General features: G+C 41.9%; 1 pseudogene; it reads right to left on the bottom strand.

The window, feature by feature from the left end:
* Positions 1-1,200: 1,200 nt before the first annotated feature.
* LOC114626074 lies at positions 1,201-7,973 on the bottom strand (annotated as a pseudogene).
* Positions 7,974-8,226: the final 253 nt, after the last annotated feature.

The raw sequence follows: 8,226 nt of genomic DNA, 5'->3' as shown, positions 1-8,226 counted from the left end.
TAGTGGTCGAGCTTCCTACCATAAAAGGTACAGTCCTCCATGCAGCACACAGAGACACAAAGATTGGGACATAGGCGGCAGTCCTGAAGGGTGCAGTACCTCCCACTCCCAGTGGAGGCAGTACATAGAGCAAAAACGTGCAGTACCTTCCACTACCAGTGGGGGCAGCACAGAGTGCAGAAGGGTGTAGTACCTCCCACTCCCAGTGGGGGCAGCACATAGAGCAGAAGGGTACAGTACCTTCCACTTCCAGTGGGGGCAGCACATAGAGCAGACCTCAGAAACAGCCTAGGGAATCCTCACAGCTTCAAGAACTTTAAAACAGCAAGTGAACTTCACAATCCTTGACTGCTTTAGCTCCAGTGAACTACGGAACAATATAGAAGCTCTAATGACTCCCTGTTCAATGGCAAGATCACACTGAAGATTTAGTGTCCTGATGGCTCTCTACTGTATTAAGTGGTCAAAATAAAATGATCAGGATTCTAAACTTTCCCAGCCACTTTATGTCACTGACATTTGCTATCTGGAGTGAACATCTGTTCTTTCTGTTTGCTGCAAATTCCATTGTTTAGGGATGAGGCCCATAACTCATCCTATGTGACTGTGAATGCTGTCAACAAAGTACATGAGATCAGGATCTAGCCAAGATCACCAAGGATGGAGCAGGAGCATATGACCCAGAAAGGACCAGAGTCCTTCTGTAGGGTGTGATTTGTGGGCCAGCTCAAACTCTCCTTTTTGGAGCCAAGATCTTGATGATGTAGACTGTGGCTGATATCACCCCTTTATGAGGAGAGGGCTGGCCTAAAATTGAAACCAAGAACCAAAAACAAGTTGTAGGAGGCTGACAACATGATCTGTGTTACTATCTATGCCTATCTTATGTGGTCTCCTGGATGCACATACTGTATAATCTGATTGAAGGGTCATCCTTGAACAGAATCTCTCCATCAGGCAATTTCCAAAACACATTAAGTTCTTAGCCCATAGTTGTTCAGTCCCATGGATCTTCTATAAATGACTTCACCCAACAGAATCATTCAGAAACGGCACTGATCTGATTTCTCTGGTGTCCTTAGGAGGAACTCCTGGCCTGGAGGCCAAATAGATGCGGCAGCTACTGTGCTTCCCATTTTGGTTCTTTTGTGTTAAGGACCAAACCTGGGTGGTTTTCATCTTGCCTTCAACATAATGTTATCAATATCTTTTTCTTCCTCTGAATCTTGATCTGGCATCCAACATTGATCTTTTACACTCAAAAGAATGAATACTGCAAAGCTCTGCAGTAGCCTTCCTTCAAACACTGCCATGAGAATTTTCTTTCCTGGAGCACACAGGCCGACTGCAGCAGACATGCACTCAGGTCTTCCTTCACGCCCGAGCACGTGCAGCCCTCCAGCTTGTTCTCATAATACCGAGTATGGCGGAGGGGGGGGGCACTGCCCTCGACACACCAGATCACGGCCTTCAGTCACCCCGGACTGCCCGAAAGGGCGTGGGCACTAGGGTTCTACGTTTTTAAAGGGGTGAGTCTTATCTTTCATATATTCAGTATATATAATTGTACCACATATGTATGGCCTGTATAAGAATGAACATAAGTGATATATCTTCAGATTCCAAATGAGCAGTTATCTTTAATGAGCTGTTTTTATTCTGCTTTTTTATTCCTCATATTTGGCAGAAACTGTCTCCATGGTACCATAGACAAGGCATATAGATACTATTCATCAATTGTGGGTGGCGTGTTCTCGCCCGCGAGATAACACAGACACCAACGTTCTTCAGCAGATCTTTATTACGATGTTATAGAGGAAAGACCCTCTGGGAAAAGCCGGCTGGTGGGAACCGGCTGGCGGAAAAGGCCCCGAGTCCTGGGAAGGCCCTGGTTAAATACCCCCTGGAGTGATGTGTACATATCTGGTTGGTCAAATGCCCATAAAATCCTATATGCCCCGGGATGGGCTTGTGACTTCGCACGCTTTCCTCTCACACAAAGACAGTAAATTACAGAACTTGTGAGAGCATCAGATTGCCAGAGATGTCTCTGCTTTCCACGGCTCTCTACATCTCCCCCTTTTTGTTTTAAATGAGAATCACAGGCACTGGCCATTTCCCGTGTCTTAGGCTAGTTGATGTTCTCCCATAGCCAGCATCAAAGAATGGTGAGCTCCCTGTCTTAGGCTACGAGGGTTGCACCCACACCTGGCATTCATTGAATGTGCGCCCCAGGTTGTGGCCACTCGTAATGCCCATCATGGGGTAAACTCAGACCACATAGTGTACGTCTGGCATATGGCATCAACCCATTCCCGTCGTTGGGACCAATGGCAGCTGGCCTGGAGACAAAAGATAGAGCTGTCCTTGGTCTGTCTGGCACGGTACCAATCATAACTCAAACTCAAGCCCGATCAAGCAAATTCCATTATGGGGGAATAAGCGATCAAGGACTAATAGTTTGATACAGTCTCTCCCACCTTACCAGGTGCAATGGAAACGAGTCCTCTGGGTGCAAAGGCTAGGGGAAACCGAGAGAGATGCAAACACCCATCCCTGTGCAATGGAGTCACCTCCTAGGGGTGCAAGGGCTGTTTGTCTCAAAATTCCGGTACCAGAGCTACACAGACAAGGACCAGTCAGACTAAAACTCCTCACTGACCCAATGCAATGGGCTGAACCCTTGGGGTGCAGTAGCTGAGAATCTATTTGTTGGCTATTTCTTTAGCATAGATAACCAGATTTCGGGAGATGAACCTTGTTCTAAGGCTGCAAGTGCTTGGGTAATCATGACTTTGTCACGTTTCTGTTGAGCTCTGAGCTTGCAAACCAACCAGAGTATGAACACTAATCCACAACACAGGGTTGTACCAAACATGCGTACTCCCACCCACTCTTCAAAGAAAGAGAAGGCTGAAGAGATCCAGGTGGAGAGTCCTTCAGTCAGCGAAACGTCCATACGCGTTGAGTTGATGGCTGCCACCGCTGCTCGCAACTTTTCGAGAAGTTCATCAAATCCTTCTGACCATTCTCCTGCTAGGTAACGAGACAATTGTCTAGACAAATTAGCTGCTCGAGTAAAGTTTTCATATTGAACACTAGTAACAGATTGCTCCCAGACTTCTCTCACATCCCAGTTGTGCCAATTGAAAAAGGATATCTATTCTTTCTTCTACCAAATCTAGGCGCTGATTAACAATCATCAATCCGCCTTTCAATTCAGCATTAGCAGAAGTATGGAAGTTGGCTGCCTCTGTCACTGTAGCGGACAGCTGATTTAAGGCTGCTGCTGTTTGGACTTTGGTTGACATAGCAATCCCAGCAGCTGTAGCTGCAATGGCAGTGACTGATATCGCTGTTATTATGGCTGCAGTTATGCCAAAGTCTCTTTTTTGTCTGAATAATGATAGAGTAGAGGGTGTTTCAACAGGGACAGGAACCCATCGTGGCACTCTGGCAACCATGGCACGTTTAGCTTGTCCAACAGCCCAACACTGAGACATCATGCATGAATCATTAGTGCATTTTTCAAATGAGGAGTTTGAGAGAATAAACAAGAAAGGTGGAAAAACACACACTGGTGTAGGTGAAAATACCGTTTGATTTACAATGATCCTGTTAACTCCAGTAATTAACTGAATAGGATTTGTCAACTGAGGGACCGGATCTGAACTCTGTTTCACCATAGTTCCATTAATAACTCCTGTAAAGGATGTTCTTCCTGTCGCTCCACCCTGGAGAAAGGCTAGTGAATTGAGGTCGGTACAACTGCCATTAACTCCACAGAGTAGCCATTTGTGAAAAGGATTCATACTAACACTCTGTAGAAAAGGACCCTTTCTCATTACTGCGCCAGCTCCAGGATCTCCCAACATATTGGGTGAAAAGGAAAAGGTTTCATTGGTATCTGCCCATCGTGTTACTCTGGATTGACAATCAGACCAAGGTAGAACAGCTCCCTCATCTTCTAAACTACAAAAAGGAGAAACCTTAGGTTGACGAGGACGCTCTCCATCAATAAGTTTGGGTGATAAAAATGTTCCATCCATCCAAATGGCTGGTTGTAAAAAGGACTGTGAGAACTCTTTTACATAACTATTGTCCTTTTCATTATCATTCCTTTTTGTTGTTAGTTTAACCCAGTCTCTCTTTTCATAAAACCACCCCAAGGTTCTCTTAGAGAGAGTTATACAGTTTCCTGTCTCAGTAATCTGAAAACAGAGAGAACCCCGTTCAGGCAAGGAACGATTTTCTCCCAGGGGGGCCTCCGTTTTATCATAGGGAAGATAAGGTAGCCCCATGGTTTTATTAGTTGTAAGAAATCTTGGAAACACCATGGCATCATGTCTAACAGGTATAGGTTTAGGAAAAGCAGATAATATAGCCCATCGTTGTTCTCCCCATATACTAGGAACCCAATTCTGGAGAATCCAAATTAGGACTGGAAACATCTGCAGATGAATTCTTCTGAGTGTCATCTTCAGTTGTCACGAGCCTTCGCGTCAGTCGCTCTGGTAGCCAGAATGGATTGTCTTCCTCCTGTGGAAAAACACAGACAGCTCCCCTGGATCCTATTAAAATAGGATCCGGGCCTTTCATTGTCTGGTCAAGACGTCCTTCCACTTGACCATCTCCTTTGGCCTATCAGGCTCTAAGCAATGATGGTCAGCAGCCGAATGGCCCTGACTGTCCAAAATTAAAAAATTGAAAGCAAAGAGTGCTATAGAAACAGTGACTCGTGGCACTGAGGGTAGAGCCTCCTCGACTCCCCCTTTTTGTTTTAAAAAATAAGATTTAAGAGTACGATGATCTTGTTCTATAATGTCTTGTCCTTGAGGATTGTATGGTAGACCTGTCAGGTGAGTCACCTCTATTTGGAGACAAAATTATCCAAACTTTTGAGACGTATAAGTTGAGAATTTTAGGCTTTCTCCAGGCATTCTAGGCCTCAAGGCAATGTTGGATAACATGTGCTGCCTTTTCTCCCGATAACGGGGAGGCAAAAATAATTCCAGAACAGGTGTCAATGGAAACATGTAAATATTGAAGTCTCCCAAAAGATGGGACATGAGTAACATCCATTTGTCATGATTAATCATGTGTAAGTCTTCAAGGCTTGACACCATTATGAAAATTGAGGACACTGAGAAGAAGTTTTGTTATTTTACTTGTACACTTTCTAGAAATATTAAATTATAGTCTCAAGCTATTATTATTTTGATGATATAAAGAATAAGATTGTATGGCCAATTGTTTCTATATGGTCTATAATTTGACTAGTATACAAATCTGTTCTGGCATTGTCCTGGGTTCTAGGCAATCTAATGAACGCTTAAATGTCTTATAAAGAAACAGTACATGTTTCTTAAATTAAGCTGTATTTTTATAATTAACTGTAAAATTTGAGAATTAGTAATATCTAAAAGGGCAACAATTTTAAGTAGTTACAAACCATGAGCCATATACTGGCTATGAGTGTACCAATTGAAAGCTTGAATTTTCAGCATTTCAAACAGTGTCTACAGCACATAATTTAATTATTTGTGTTGAAGCAGGGGAAAATTCAAGAAAATGAACATGTGATATAATTACATATACTGTCTAATAAATTGATGAGGCATCTGTAAATATAGTAAATATTTTTTCTATGGGCTGTATGTAAATTTATAGGAAAACAAAAGCATGTATAGAGAACAACTGTTAACAACTTGTCTTATGGATAATGATTATCAATTTTGTCTAAAAACTTTGCCAAGTAATAGGTTAAATATCATTATTTTCTAATAATCAATTTAATTTTTATTTGGAATAAAGAATTAGCATTTCATCTAAAATATTTTTAGGATTCTATCTTACAATCTTGTATTAATACTGTAATAGTTTCAAAATAAGATGTTCAAACTTTATTTGTAGATAGATGAATTCACATTAATGGTTTCTTTGGCCAAGGTCTGTTGTGAGCACATGAGTAGTAATAATGTAAACAGCCAATAGTGTATCATGGTCTAGATAATTTATCTTTTAATGACCAACAGCTTATTCTATACTTTTACAAAGCTATCTATCCCTCATCAGTTAACTGTCGAGGGGAATTAGGATTTGTATCTCCCTTGAAAAACATCGAACAGAGGTTTAAATCCTCTTATGGTAAGTTTAAGATGAGGTTTTAGCCAATTAATATCTGTTAACTTGATTTTTAAGAATCATTAAAAGTAAACCAATTTTTGTATGTACGCCTGTAAGCCAGAAGAGGGCACTAAATCTCACTACGAATGATTGTGAGTCACCATGGGTTGCTGGGAATTGAACTCTAAATATTTGTAGTTGTGAGCCTAGCCTTTAACGGCTGAGCCATCTCTCTAGCCCCCATTATCCATTCTTATTGGAATTTTCTGTGTGACAATCTGTTTAAGATGTAACTGAATTCTCAAATATTATAAAGATACTGTCTTTGAATTTTTCTGGAGCAACAAGTACTCCAAAATTTCAAAACTCATTGTATTAGAGCAAGGGCGTACAGAAAAACTCTTTTTAGAGATATCAGTTAACAAAATGAATAAAATACACTGAGAGATTTAAATGTTTAATTTCTGTATTAAAGCAATAACAAATTCTTATATAAGACTATTAATCATTCTTTGAAGCAACCTTTTAATGACATTGTTTCATGGGCTCTCAAGAATCACTAATAAATTCATTGGATTTAAACTCATCACCTTTACCAGGATGTAAAGGAACAATAAAAACAATCTTTTAAATCTATAACAATTTTATGTATTTACTAGAATGGTAACTGACGTAGGCAAGACAGGTTGTAATGTCTCATTAATTTCATATATCTTAAATTTGAACTTTGTTTTTGGTTTAACTGAATAAGCAACTCCTTTTAGTTGAATGAGGGATCAGACAAACGCCAAGTTAAAGGCACTCTTGTCTTCTAATAATTGTTACATCAGCCCCAGTATCTATTAATTCTTATTGGGGAGAGTAGCTTTTATTGTATTTTGCCAAATATTTGGAACTATTGCCATAGCAGCAAATCTCTCAAACTTCATGGCTGTAAAATTAGCATCAAACCCATGCTTTTGAACTAACTCAGCAAGTTCTTTAATAGAAATATATTCTACTGATGTGTAAATACAACTTCTTTTCGCAGCTTTAAACACTGGAAAGGCTTGAAACATCTTTCTTTTTATCTTTCTCTGAAAGGAAGGTAGTTGCACTGCGCTTGTCTGCATAAGGCAGCGGTGCTCTCAAAATTGCAGCAGGGAGTGCTGCCTGAGAATTCCAGGGGGCGGGGGAGCTGTAAGCGCGCGCTTTCTAATCCCCGCCTCCTTTTGTTCTCTACTCTGCGGCTGCAGCCGCCCACGTGAATGGAATCCTTCCGCCTCAAAGAGGACTACTTCTTTATATCCTTCCGCCTCATAACGGACTATTTTTCCATCTTTCTCTGGTTTCCGCTTGGAAGAACCAGACCTCCCCGATTCATATTCATATAATTTCAGATTTTGCAATTCCTCTACTGGATATAGAGGCTTTCTCTTCGTAAAAGACTCTCCCAGGAACTCTCCGGTTCCTCCTTCCCTCCTGCAGATCTGTGTCTGGGGAGTCTCTGTAGACAGTCTACCCAAGCTGCCATCCTCAGCTTGAAAGCGCTTCCCAGAACCAGTTACTGGCAATATTTTATCTTGAATCTCTTTCAGTATTTCCTGACTCGCCACAATAGCCGAGCTACACTTCTGATCCTGCAAGCATGATCGTATCAATTTCCACAATGGGCGTGTGCCTAGCCTCAACTTTCCATTTTGCTGTTCTCGAACTAGATCCTGTTCCAGCCTGTCCCAGGAAGCAAGCGTTAGCGTTCCTGTGCGAGCGTACCAAGGGGCCACTCTGTCGATTTCTTTGACAAAGTTTTCCAATGTATGAGCAGAAACTTTCAGTTTGTGTTGTGCCAGGAGCGTTTGGAGCCCCATCACGACTGACTGTGAGGACCCCATGCTGTATCTTAGGGGGGAATCTAACTTTCCGAGAAAAACTCCGCTCCGTAGCTCACTCGCGGCTAATTAATTGTGCGGAGCCTCTGTCTGCTCGTAAAAACTGCTGCCTGAAGCACCGCGCAGCAGGGGGCGGGATTAAGGCTCTGCTCGCTCGCTGAAGCCCGCGGCTCAAGGCAGCTAAAGGAAAGGCGGAACCAAGTTTCTCTTATTTTAGAAAAATCGCACTGGA

Source organism: Grammomys surdaster, unplaced genomic scaffold, assembly GCF_004785775.1.
Source record: "Grammomys surdaster isolate TR1022 unplaced genomic scaffold, NIH_TR_1.0 227, whole genome shotgun sequence".
Taxonomy (NCBI): domain Eukaryota; kingdom Metazoa; phylum Chordata; class Mammalia; order Rodentia; family Muridae; genus Grammomys; species Grammomys surdaster.
Note: the sequence above shows the minus strand (reverse complement) of the source record. Positions and strands in the feature narration are given on the sequence as shown.